The following is a 14,782-nucleotide window of genomic DNA, read 5'->3' on the forward strand; positions in this document are numbered from 1 at the left end:
TAATGATTTTTTTTATATTTTCATCACATTGATACAAGAATTATACTTATCTCGTGAATTATCACGCTCGTATTTAAAGGATCTAAAAAAACAGTGGAAGGAAAATCGAACAAGAGTAAGGGCGAAATTACACAGCGTGGGATGTGGGACGTGGGTTTATTTTTGATAGTTTTAAACATATGGAAAAAAATATGGCGTTCATGGTAACGTAAATGGGATATTCCTTTCAAAACGACACATTCGAGCTGTTTCGTTGAAATTGTATAGTTTGTTTAATTGTTTATCCTATTGGAACTATGTACGTACATAGATAAAGTAAAAAGCGAATCCTATTGTTAGTTGATTTGACGAATGGGAATTGCGTATTTTGAGTTCAATTAGGTTATAAAAACTTTTCGTCTAATTTGAAACGAAGTTTAGACTTTGCTACTGTAAACGTCACCAAAATAAAATACAGAAAATACACTATTATCCATAAAATTTTTGTAATTTTTAAACAAGAATTTTTATATATATGTAGGTACACAATTTAATCTACGAAAAACATCAAAAACACGCGTACATGACATGCCAATTAATCACACGGATACGCTCGCGATTTAGCGTATCGTAAGTACTGAATTTTAATAAGCTGCAAATTTCAAACAATTGGCCACGCATTTTCGACTAATTACCTACAACCACCACACGAAGCTAAAATTGGCAAAATCGAATTTTGCACACAGCAAAATTACAACAAACACACACACACACACACACACACACACACACACACACACACGCGCGCATTCAGACAGAGATTATCCCTCGAGAGACCCAAAGCTAAAGAGGTGGAGAGGGGTTGGGGGGAGGGGTAGTATAAATGCGGCCCTTCATCTCGTAATAATTTATGTGTGCATTAGGCTAATGCGGCAGGGTTAACCGCGTCGCGTGCTTGAGCAGCCTCGGCGAGTGCCAACACCTCAAAATTGAGCCCCTGAATGTCCCGATATAATTTATCGGGTTGCACAACCACGCCCCTGGAACCTGGCTCTCGTGCAACTTGTGGCACTTTGCCTCTATAGTGGTGCAAAGTTGATATTATCCCCGCATCTCCTCCTCCACCACGGTTTCGGTGACTCGGAATGATAAGTGGTACTATATATCACTTCGTGTAATGTGTGGAATATCTAAATATGCTATTGTGTTATATGGATACATAAATAGACGCGATGTATGTATGTTTGTGGTGTTATGCACCTCGCTTATCAATGTAGTCGACTAACCAGTAAAGATAAGACACACCATTGATTTGTGGCACACCTAATTTAATAATTAGCACCATTGATTTGTGGCACACCTAATTTAATATGTAACACCATTGATTTATAGCACACCTTGAATACTGACTAACCAAAATTGCACGACACGTGACATCAACACTTCATTGTTTTAGAGAAGAGTATATAAACTAATTACTGTTAGAATTTAAGGTATTCATCGCCATCGAGACTCCGAGAGTGGTAGTCATCACTAGACACCGGATAGTCACGGTGCTATCCATTGTTCCATTGTTGTAAATTATTTGTAAAAAAGGTTCGGCAAACCTTTAACAATGCATTTACAACCTTTGAACAATACGCGGCACCTTCTGGGTCGGGTGTCTAGTCATCACCATCGAGACTCTGGGAGTGGTAGTCATTACCATCGAGACTCCGAGACTCATTACTAGACTGCGGATAGAGACCGTGCTTTTTTCAGAAATATTTTTCCACGCTCTATTTACAAAGCTAGAGTACAAAAAAAAGGTTGGGTGAACCTTTTACAACAATTGAACAATAGCATTTACAACAATTGAACAATAAACGGTGCACTGTGGATCCGGCCACTAGTCATTACCATCGAGACTCCGAGAGTAGCAGTCAACACATCAGCAGTAGAACAAAGCTAAATAGTGAAGTAAAGTATGATTAAATTCTACCAATAAGATAAATGTAGCGTAATAATAATAATAAAGAAATCTTGGTTAGTTAACCAAGTATGTAGTTTTAAAAAAAAAGAAAAATTATTTAATCTTTCATTGGAACGTGACAGTGGGTATGTTTGTGGGTATATTAGTGGATATGTGGCGGACGCGTCGACCAAGAGGTTAACATATAATGCTTTCAAACAAGGTGGTCACGGGTTCAAATCCCACTGGTTGCTGTAGGCCAGACTCGGTTTGTGACTCAATCTCGATCTTTTCCTTTCAGAGTTTGTTTCCAATTTATCTGATTTTTGTCGTCCAAATGCACTGCACTCTTATTTCACACGTCTCATTATCTCTTGACTGCCGAATATGTCTATTATTTTCCCCAAATATGTATAAATAAATAAAAATATCGTTTCTTTGAGTACCCCTGCTTGCTATGTCTACGTAAAAAGTTTGTACGTAGTATACATCGAAATCGATCGTCATTTATTGTTGCAGAATCGTGACTTGCCATCACATGTTGAGTTTGTCCAGTGATTCTCTCTGTGGAAATGTCTCTCAATGTACATACACATGCGTGTGTTTGTATCTGTTTGCTTAGTCACAGGCAGGATCATCAGTCCTCAGGAATCTCCTCGTCTTGTCCTGCAGGTATTTTCTCAACACTGGGCGTCTTGTAGCATCTGATTTATTGCCAACACCGCCACATTATCTACAAAGAACGACAATGCTACTTACTACGAGTATGTACTAGCCGGTCTCAAAGACGCGGGACACATTTAACACGCTGACGCACGGTGGGCCGGCTACGGATTCTAGCGTGCAATTAAACTAATTTATGACATGCAATTACACTATTTGACATCGTATCTTTGTTTTGGACCTATGCATCTGTTGTCCAACAATTTAGATTTATGTTGAATGAATAGCGGTGGGTGATCAGTGGGTTCGATCCACTATACTACTGGTTAGATTGGGGGATATTTGTGACTCCAAATCGATCGTTTCTTATCAGGTTTTGCCAATTTTATTTGATCACTGTTGAAACGGTTCCTCAAAATTGGCAAAAATCATCTTTCCTGTTGACACAAATCTTCTGTTTTTATTGTGTGTACAATTTTTAAAAATGATGTACAAATCTAAGATCCATAGATGTCTCAATGGATTAATTATGTAATTAATTAATTAATTAACTGTTATATCGTGTTCTTCAGATTCTGGAAATACAGTGATTTATGTAATAATAAAATGGTGCATTGTTTGTAATTAACTGTCCAAGAAGGCGCATTGGGGTCTTCCTGTCAAGCCTTCCTGGTATATCTATGTAAAAATATAATATAGTGTCATTTTGGCCTGCTTAAATTTCATAAAATTCGCATATTTTTTCAGCTTTTTATTGTTTAAATTAAAGATCGATACCTAAGGAAGCTTCGGATACATTTTGTATTCAAAATAATGATAGAAATATGAATAAAATGACGATTTTCCGAAAAGGCCACTTCCACCTGCCTAATTTTAAACTAATTATTAATTAAATAATTAATGCCTGATTTGACCGTAGAGCGCTTTGTATGGGCGAAGTTTCTGGCGAAACGGCAACTTTGAACTATCGTTAAAACTAATCATAATCGACCCAATTTATTTATTTATTTATTTTTTACAATACTGACATTACAGATTAGCTCCAGGTCATCACTATGGCTAATTTAGTACAAGACATTGAAAACTCATAACTAACGAGACATCTAAATACATAATTATTACATACATACACATGTAAATCGAAACAATACCTGACATCTATAGTCAGATATTACAAACAACGTACAAATACGATTAATAACATTTTTCGTGTAACAATACGAGTTTTTACATTCGATAAACAACCACAGATACGTACATCTATGGTGAGAAATCTGGCGAAACCTGAGATACAACAATAGCTCGAGGTTTGCAACCGAAAATTGGCAAGGAAAAGTCAATTTTACTGGAACCGTTTCAATGAAAATCAGAAACATTGGCAAATTCTGATAAGAAACGATCGACCTCGACAAACCCAAGCCTGGCAAACAACGAGACTCTTAGTGGGAATCGAACCCGTGACATCAACCACGAAATAATTCAATTCAAGACCACGCTGCTGGTTAATTCAGTTACTCCAATTGAACAGGTGATAAATCGATTGGTTGAAGCACAGGACATTATTTAAAATCGATGATGTTTTTTTATTTGATACGACGTAAGTTTTCCACTAGGTCATTGAGGGGAATTCAAAACTCAAAGTGAAAGTTGTGTAGGAATGAAAGATGATTGCAGATTCTTTAAAGGTATTTTTACTACTAAATGCATAAATAGCATTGATTATAATTTATCAATGAATGATAAGTGGTATACTTAAATATGTATGTATGTATATTTGATTCGGTTGAATAGTATCTATTGAGAAATGGATACACATTTGTGTACTTACATACATCGAAAATGACACTCTAACTAAATAATATTACTCGTGATACTATAACTAAATAATATCACAACTATTTAACAAATAAAAACTAAATAATATTACACGTGAAATGAGGTCGATACTGTATACAAATCAGTCAAAATTTCAAGGTTGAATTTTCTTAGGAACACAAAACTTCATCTATTGATACTTTCTATATGGTAAAAATATTTAAAAATCAACTATTTATTATTTAAATCTTTAGAGCTTTACGTTTTAAATATAGACCATTAATAAACTCAATCAAGTTTTGTCTTAACTATTGAACATCAAATTTTGATATTTTCTATGTATGTACTATCAATAAGAATTATCCGAACGACCCACTGTGCACTTACGCCTTATGTGTATATTCGCGCATCGCATTCACGTCTCGGAGTCGTCTTCTTTATTAGCAGAAACTTCTTGCTAATTTTAGTCGGAGATAAGGGTGTCTTCGGGGTAAATTATGCGTAGACGTCGAGCTTACCGAGTTTGAATAGGGGTCTAGTTTATGTTGGAGAGGGTCATGTTTCATTGAATAAGTTGGTCAGGGTGACCCTTTGCTATCAAACCATCACCTGCGCCACGCCCTGGGACCCTTTCTTCAAATTTCACATAATATTGTAAATGTCTGGACGGTTTCGTCCATTTGTCCTCGTTGGACGAAAGCCCAAACCCTTTGACCGGGGGACGAGTCGACTCAAAGTAAGATTTAGATAAATGTCTGCCAGCCAGCCTGCCAGTTCACGGACCGTGCAGAAGCATTTTAAATGAAAGGATTCAAGATACTAGTCTGATGAGGTGTTTTGCTGAAACTATGTACTATACATATATTGCGCTGTGTCAAATCTGGGTTAATCCTTGGCTTTTATAGTGGACCGGAGTTTAATATTATATCTAATATTAATTTGAATATCGCGTGTTTATATTGTTTGAGTATGGTCTACTGCTTGCTTTGTTTTGTTTGTACCAATGTTTTATTTATTAAAATTTCACTATAAAGACAATGAAATAAATTATAATATAGTGATGAACAATACACTATAAAGGTTCTTTTCTCCTTTCAATCTTTCAATTAAACGATTCACTCATAATAATTAAATTTTAATTTAAGCTCACCCATTATTGTGTTCACCAATGCTAGTAGGACAATAAAATTTTGAAGTATGGTTCGTTATTATTAATATTGAAGATATATTATATAGGTATGTAAATATTCAAATATTAGTCAATATAGGTTTTTGAGCTCTTTTTACTAGTATCCTATACATTAGCATTAGAATAATATAATACTATGACTACTAACAAAATTAAATAAAAAATGTAGAATATAAAATGATCAGTATAACAGTAACATAATTTCGTAATAATAAAAAGCATTTAAAATTCGAAAATCAAATATTAGTCAATTTATTAAAATATAAAAAGGAAGTCTTTAATGTTAATAATAAGTCATTGTAATACTTTAACTGCGGCCCAATTTCTTATTTTTCTCTCAATATCATAATGAAAATTGGAATAAAAAACTCATTTGCGATTAGTTTTTATTTAATTATTCCTACATGTATACACCCATTTTTTTATATTTTTTCACGACATCTATGGTCAAAGATTGTACATAAGTCTAGTAAGAACTATTCAATGCCAATTATAAATATCGATTTAACAATCACAGAGACATCAATGGATGAATTTTTGAAGCATTTTTAAATATCAATAAATTTTGAGATGCTGAAAGCTCTGTTTCTGCGAAAAATTGGACAGGATTGCCTATTTGTTGGAAACGTTTCAATGAAATTAGATAATTTGGCAAACTCTGAAAGGAAACGATCGACCTTGGAGTCATATATCTAAGCTCTGGTTAGCAACAAAGCCAGGGATAGAGCCTGTGACCATACAATTGAAACCATTACAAGCTAATACCTTTTTCAGACGGTCCTGTTTACATTATAATAAAGTTTTGAATGACCTTGATATATTTTCAGACACATTTGTTTTTTTCAGGAAAAGATTAGGTGATTTGTTGTTGCATTAGTTTCATAGTTTAATAAGTTATTAAGTATATAGTTTAATTTCGACTGCCATTTATCATGTTTCTTTTTATTCTTTTTATGTTTTTGTTTCGAAAAACAACATAGTTTAATTAGTTATTAAGTATGTATACAGTTTTAATTTCGACTGCCATTTATGTTTTTTTGCGACTATATTTATAAGATTGTTAAAATTTATGGTAATTTAGGTCTGTTTTTTTACATGTGTTTATTAAATAATTATATTTGACTGTTTTTACCTAAATAAATGAAAGCTTAACATTGATCTGCTCTGCAGGTTTTGACTAGAAAGAAATAAAAAAGAGAAATAATTATAGTTATACAATTGTCGTAAGAAATTCAATAGATCAAGCTTAAATTTTGTTGGAAATTTTACGTATATGTATTACATAGTTGGAAAACTCTCATATAATGTTATTTTATTTAAAAAATGGTAGCCATGGTTATTTATTATTAATTCAACATGTCTGTTAAACTTTTAATGCACATGGAATTATCATAGAAAGTAAATTTCTGTTAAAACTTGGTATATTTTACATTAGGAAAAGCTATTTTTTACAAGAAATAGAAACAGTGAACACTAACTACATATTCTAAGTCAAATTATCCCAGGTTGAAAGATTTTAAATGAAATAAAGTATATAAGATTTATTATCAGTTAGGATCTGAAACAAGCTCCCTTTCATGAATACGGTCAAAGTGCACTGTCATAATATAAATCCGAAACTTTCGGTTTGCATTAAATACCGATTTCAAAAAGCAAGCGTACCTTATTTCCCCAGTAAGCAGCTCATATTCCCACATTCGGCTGCAAGTAGAGGCGGATTCAATCGTTACGGCTTTGATACCCCGCATTTTTCTCTACGGTAAATATGTAAATTCGCGTCGAAAAGTAAATCCCCGACTTCCGATTGAGCGATCTTTCGACGACGGCCAAAATGGCCGTCACGGACTCCCGAGACCCGGATTGATTTACGTGGCCAACTCCTCCATTCCAGAATCCCGTATTTTCATACATCACAACCTCTAAAGGTGGGCATCCACTGTAAGATTTGCCGGAAGATCTCTTGTTACAGAATTTCTCGTAGGTATGCTAGACCCTACGAGAGAAAAATCTACTGACAAATCTACCCACTTTTGACCAAGAATAACAAAATTTTGAATCATATTGGCATTAAAACTACGTTTTTTACATACATACATAATACCCAATATAAATAATAATGACATTCTGTACATAGGTATATGTATGTATATACGTACATACTTAGCCAGGAGCATAGCTTGGTCGTTAAGCTTCTGCCTAACACCGAGAAGCGCCGGGTTCGATATAATGAGCTGACCTCGATTGAAAATAATTTTTCTGAGTATATCTGTAGTGGTGCTGGTCAGACCTGGATATTTGTGACTCCAGGTCGATCGTTTCCTATCAGAGTTTGCCAATTTTCCTGACTTCATTGTTGAAACGGTTCCCGATTTAATTTGACTAAAAACCTTCTTACCTACTATGTCACCACTATTTGAGTATGATTAATGTACAATAAAATTAATGTACAATTCATAAATTTCTCGTTAATTTGCGAGTTTTAAAATTTGCAAATTTTACCATAAAATGTCTCTGTGGATTTTAATTGATATGTATTTACTTTGCATAATACTAATAATACTTGTTTCAAATGTCCAATATTTCTTGCCAGGAAAGTGCATTGATAATACTAATAATACTTGTTTCAAATGTCCAATATTTCTTGCCAGGAAAGTGCATTGGGGTTACCTGTTAGATTAAAAATAAAATCTAGCTAAACTTAAAAGTCAAAAATATACTTTTTTCTTACACAACTTGATTGTGTTTCGTTATGAATGAAAGCCTCACATGTTGGTAGACAAGTTGAAAGTTACTGGGCAACAGCTACGATAGACGAATCGCAAGAGTCTGCCAACTGGCTTGCAGATAAATCTCCACGTAAATGCTCACCTTAACCTCCAGCCCGCATAAAAATGTCCCGCGTTCGAATCCTTAGCCGTATATTTATGGGGTTTTTCTCACATTTACATATTTGACGGTTTCCGGTAACAGATACACGCACCGTGTAATAAATAATATATACAAAAGCGCGTCGGGATAACGGCGTATCGAATAAAGAAGGACGCTCCAAATCGGCTTACGTTAACAGTTTTTTTTTCTTCCTCTAGCCCTTCATGTACTTCGTCTTGTTCTGGAAAACCTTTGAGGGAGGAGAAAATTTTGCTCAAGAGAGTATACGTGTCACGATAACCCGACGCAGACGTCCCTAATCCCCGGAATTGAATCAGGGGTCGGTCGGGAAGCCAAAGTTTCGCCCACTTACGTCACGCAGTCACGAATAAATCCCAAAAGAAAATAATTAAGATATCTGATGACATTATCCCTGGTCAGCCGGTGGGGTTGCAAGTGAAAGGCAAAAAATAACCCCCCTCCCCTTTCTTTCTTGTGGTCTCGGCAGGGATTCCCTGGGCGAAAGTTCGTCCTCGAAATGTGAAGGGTGCGGACGAAAACGATGGAATTGACATCTAGGGATATTATATTTATTTATTTTTGACGCAGAACTACATACATCTTTCCCCCGATTGTAGGTGAGGGTAGTTTTAGTGCAAAACCATACCATCAAGTTTGTGAGATGAGAGGATGAAGTGACGAAAATGTGTGGAATCAAATATGATCAAATACATATGATTAGCCAGCAGCATAGTTCGGTCGTTAAACTTCTGCTTAACACAGAGAGGCGCCGGGTTCGATCCCATGAGCTGACCTTAATTGAAAATAATTTTTCCGAGTACATCTGTAGTGCTACTGGTCAGACATGGATATTTGTGACTCCAGGTCGATCTTTTCCTATCAGAGTTCGCCAATTTTTCTGATTTAATTGTTGAAACGGTTCCCGATTAAAATTGGTTAAAATCCTTCCTACCTACTATGTCACCACTATTTGTGTATGTAATAAAAAAAATTATGTACAATTCATAGATGTCTCGTTAATTTGCCAGTCTCGATAATGTATAAAAATAAAAAATAAAATGATTTTATTAATGGTTAAATAATTATAATTCGAATTAAATTCATTCATTGAACTCATTCTTCTTAAATAATTTGCAAATGCGTCAATACCCATAAATAATTTAAACGTCATCTACATATGTACATCGAGATATTTAAATTTGCGTATAAAATATAAGATATGTTAAAATATTAAACGAAGCTTTTTAAAATACCGCATTCCAGTTTAAACGACCTGTGAAATAAAATGCAATGATTTATATCCTCGCATAAAAAGCTCGAACAAAATGGCAATGATGGGGTAATAAACTTTTATATTGCCAACCAATAAAATTGATGACCGATAAGACGAATTTCATACAATGTATGCAAAATTTCAATTTAGCACAACAACTTAACGTGTCGAATTAATTTAAATTTTCAAATTCCGGCGTATTTGAATAGTATTACGAGTATAAATGTATTGTCGAACCGCAACTTGGTTTCGTCGTAGCAGTTCCGCTTTGCGCTCCTAATGGTTTCCATTGTTCCTGTCTCGCTACTGTTTATCTTCAGTTTTATGATCCGTACAGTTAGTTTCTGCAAGTAACTTGCATGTAAATTGATTCGGTTTTAGTTTGGCTTGTCGTATTATTTCCTGGTTTTGCTCGTACTTTCTAGAACAAGACATCTCATTTGTATTCCTGCTCGCTCTTGATTGGCAAAATGTGTATCGAAACTGCACTGATTTAATATTATTATTATGTCAAAGTTACCTCACAACCACTTTCTAATATTTAAGCTTGAAATTGATTATAGTTATATATTAAGATAGTTGCGTTACATATTTGACTGAAAAACAGCGCGCAGCCTTTTACATATGTACATATACAAATTCACTAACAATTTTAGACTTTTTTAAAAACCACAACCACTTTTTAGTTTTACAACTTTTGATGAATTATGAAAAAAAATACTATTGACTATGCTGTAGATCTATTTTTATTTTTTTGTGACGGTTGTTTTCATTATTAACTCTATTTTGAATGTGAGTACTCTGTGCGCATACCGATTGAAACCGTAACGCCGAAACGTGCATTAAAATTTACGCTTCGTTGCATTGTCCGTGCTCAAATCTCGTTTGTTTATCTCTCTAATATTTCAATTGCATTGTGGCCAACGCGATATGTTCGCATACGATGCACCTACGTGTTGCAAAATGCACTTAGAGGGAGCCCACAGCCTACGCGATTAATATCGCAATGTACTCGCGACTCGTACAAAGGACAAATTTGTCGTGCCTATTGATTCAATGACTTTGTATGGATTATGTTGCAGCTGTATGGACAAAATATATTTTATTTGATCTGAAAATGTAATACTTTATAGTATAAAATCATGAGTTTACTCTCTATTAATTCTCTCGAGTATGGCTAGAGCATTTTCTTTGTAACTCTTATGTATTATACCGTCTTCAAACCAAAATACGTGCCGACTATAATGAAAGTAGAATAAGTCACTTCTGTGTAAGGCTTTTTTACTTATTTTAAAAAGGCTTTTTTTATAACGTCACTTCTGGCAAAAGCTTTCTTATTCAATCACTTATTCATCTCTCAATAATACTTAGATTGAGCCCCATCTGGAAGCACTTCATTTAGGCGTAGTTATTAGCCTTTTCCTTAAAACATGTCCCAACTAGTTAAATTGAGAACTTTCAATGAACCATCTTCTATCATTATACTTGAAAACTAAATATATTTCATATCCATTCACGAACAAAATCTGATAAGTAATCTTTAACCACTTTATCATATAATTTGAATTCTACATCATTATTCAAACGAGTGATATTAAATTTCCTCTCTACACGAGCAGAAGCTATTTTGAATTATTTTGTGCTGTATATGTTTACGTATAAGTACCAGTTGCGGTATTTATTTGGAAGCTTTATTCCAAACAGATACACATATACAGACATGTCTTCCCCTATGATATATTTACTCATATAAAGCAAGGCAAGGTATTAATAACCTTTCTAGACTCATGTTATTTTTATAATATTTTATTTATTTATTCAATCAATCATCCAAACTCCTTTAACAGATTGATATTTATAAAGATTAAGAATTATTTATTCATTATGTAAACAGGGATATTCCTATTTACTAAACACGACACTTACATATGGTCAAAATATGAACGGCCACAGAGACATCTATGGACAAATTTTTGCTGCAATTTCAAATCGAGATGCTGAATAACTCAAATTTTTGCGAAAGGATATAACAAGCCAATTTGTTGGAACCTATTCAATGAAATCAGATTAGTGCTTCCAATCCCGGAAGATTACTTCAGCACCGGGATTGCGGTGCTAGGAATTTCCAATCCCGGGATCCCGGTGCTAGCACCGGGAAATCAAATGTATAACAAAAAAAAGGAAAAAAATGTTTAATTGCATATTTTCATATTTCAAAACCGTTCAATTGAAATTTTTCAAACACTCCCGATGTTTCACGCAAAAAATGTATAATGGGAGGTACCATCACCTATGTATAATGGGAGGTACCATTCCCGGTCAACCTGAAAATTTAAAAAAAAAATTACGTCGTATCGATAATAAGTTTCATTGTGCGATAGGACGAACGGTGTTCAAAAAATCCCCAAAATACACTGACATACAGACACACAGACATAAAGATACACGTGAAAACGTGATCAGTGATCGATTCTGAGTTCGAATCAGTCAAAATATGCTACAAATATCATTGCAGTTGAACACAAAATCTGCGACAAAATACAGGCCGTTGATAAAATTTCGTGGGAACGGCAAGCCGACGTCAAAACGGGTCAGAGAAAACAAATGGACTATGACTGTCATTACTCATCTTAATGTTTTCTGGTTTTTCTTTATTATTTTTGTGAAAATAATATTTTTAAAGAAATTTTGCCAGAACCGTAATCCCGATATTCAGACTATTAAGTATTAAATGCTAACCATTGATCATTTTGATGAACTGGTCAGTTTCTTGATATTCAACACGAGACTAATTTAATGAGATGAATGATTGTAATTTTTATTTTCTTTCTTTGTTATTTTATTTTTTTGTAAGACTGGTGTGACGCTTTGGGGCAACCTGTCAGGTCACACTCGTCATTTTATTCTTATTATTAGTATAAACTAATAAATAAATCTATGCTACTTATCTAACTAATATGCACATTTGTAAATGACCAAACAACTAGCAAAAGTTGAATGAACAAACGTGTCTTTACATCAGACATTAGAACTTTATTTTAAATGAAAGGTCAATATGACACATATGTAAATAGTCTGTGAATAATTTTTACTCATTTTTTAAATGGTATTTGGACTTATTCCACTTTCATATGAAGCGGCTCATATTATGTTGTCGACTTGTATGTAGAATTACGATAATGCGCCTGTCGGACTTTGCTTGTAATTCCGGCTTATCTCGCCGATACCACTATCCGGTATTTATATCGACTGGTCGAGCATTCGACCAGTCATCAGCTTTCGACGAACAACATCTGTCTCCATACATCAAGACGAACACGCCTACTATTGCTATTCGTGTGTGCTCCTTTTGTCTTCTCGAACAGGATGTCGAGATGTTGTTGTGTTCTCTCGGTTGCTTACATAATGCGTGAAACATTTCACATCTACTCGTAAGTACGTATGTATCTACAATTGTGGATACATTGAGATGTTCCGACTGTTTTGAATTCTCGTTTATCTCTCCAGCAAACCGGCGCTTTTAATTGGCTACATTATACTGTACGATTTCGTGATTAGATTCAATGAAATAATAGTCACGGATCCACCACGGTTGTACATAAACTGTATCGCCGTGAAAAGGTGAGATTATATTACATTTGAGTAACTTGAAACTGGCTGTAGATTAGCTGTAATTGTACGTTTTAATACTGCGACGTAACATGTTATTTTGATTGGACCTAACTAATGAAAAATAAATACTCGCTGCAAGGTTTCCGTTTTTAACTGGCATGTAGACATTACAATATAATTTAATCACTGGAAAATATATGTACATGTCTTTATTCGATTACTTTTATTCTAAAATACACAATAATCAGTAAAATAAATATGAGTAGGTATACATATATAAGTTCTGGTAAATTCAAGAATTCGTCAACAACATTCGTTGTTGATCAAATTTTATCGTGTGTTATTTATCGTGTGTATTTTTTTATCGTGTGTTACTATACATTGCGTTGAAATCATAATGTGTAAATTATTTTCATTGATCAGATTTTCCATCTAATTTATCTTAAATAAATGAATGTCCCAAAAAAAGTCCTTTTTTCTCACGAAGTCCTTTGTTTTAAGTAGAATTTGGAAAAGTTATGCTTTATTTTTGTCCTAATTCATTCTTCACCTTACTATTCTTTGGATTATTGATCCCAATAGCTTTTTTGTGACTCATTTGACCCATTTGTCTATAATACATATAACTTTTTCAATATGGCAGTATAATTGAGCTTTTTCAACGTAGAAAGTTAATGATTCTATATTGAAGGTACATATTTACATACATACAAAAGATAAATACGTAAAATATGGGGTTGTAGAGAAGAAGAAATAAGATGAATTTATTTGAATGTGATGGCGGACGTCATTTCCACTTGTATTGATGACCAAACTGAGCAAAATGACAAAGTTTGAAAACGATCGGATAAGAACTCAAACTTCGTCAGACGACAAAATCGATTCCGAACTAAGAAAAGGTTAGTAAAAACTACCTACATGTAAATAATATAAAATACCAGTAGAAAAATTAATTAATTAAATAAATTTTCAATAGATGGCAGTAATTGCTCAGAGACTTGGCGCTTTCTATTTGCGTAGAGGAAACATTGGTGGCAAACAGTTTATATAGAATATTGTTTTTCTTTTGTTATTATATTCGTATACGTTTTGTTGGCAGTGGTTTAGCTGTGACGTACAAATGTATGTCGAATCGAAACGACTATTAAAGTAAGGGGACAGAGAGGCAGACAGACACAAAGACGAAATAGCGATATTATATACATACTAGTGAATAGCCCGATGAAACATCATCGCATGGGTATAAAATTATTATATACTCGTATAAAACTAAAAAAAAAAATCCGGAACCGGAACCGTTATTTTCGTAGACTCTCATAGATAGTTTTCAATTCTTTATTTGTAATAATTTTCAATTCTTAAAAATACGCAGACTCCCATAGAGAGTTTTCAATTATTTATTTAAAGACCT

This window comes from Arctopsyche grandis, chromosome 13, assembly GCF_051622035.1.
Source record: "Arctopsyche grandis isolate Sample6627 chromosome 13, ASM5162203v2, whole genome shotgun sequence".
In the NCBI taxonomy this organism is placed as follows: domain Eukaryota; kingdom Metazoa; phylum Arthropoda; class Insecta; order Trichoptera; family Hydropsychidae; genus Arctopsyche; species Arctopsyche grandis.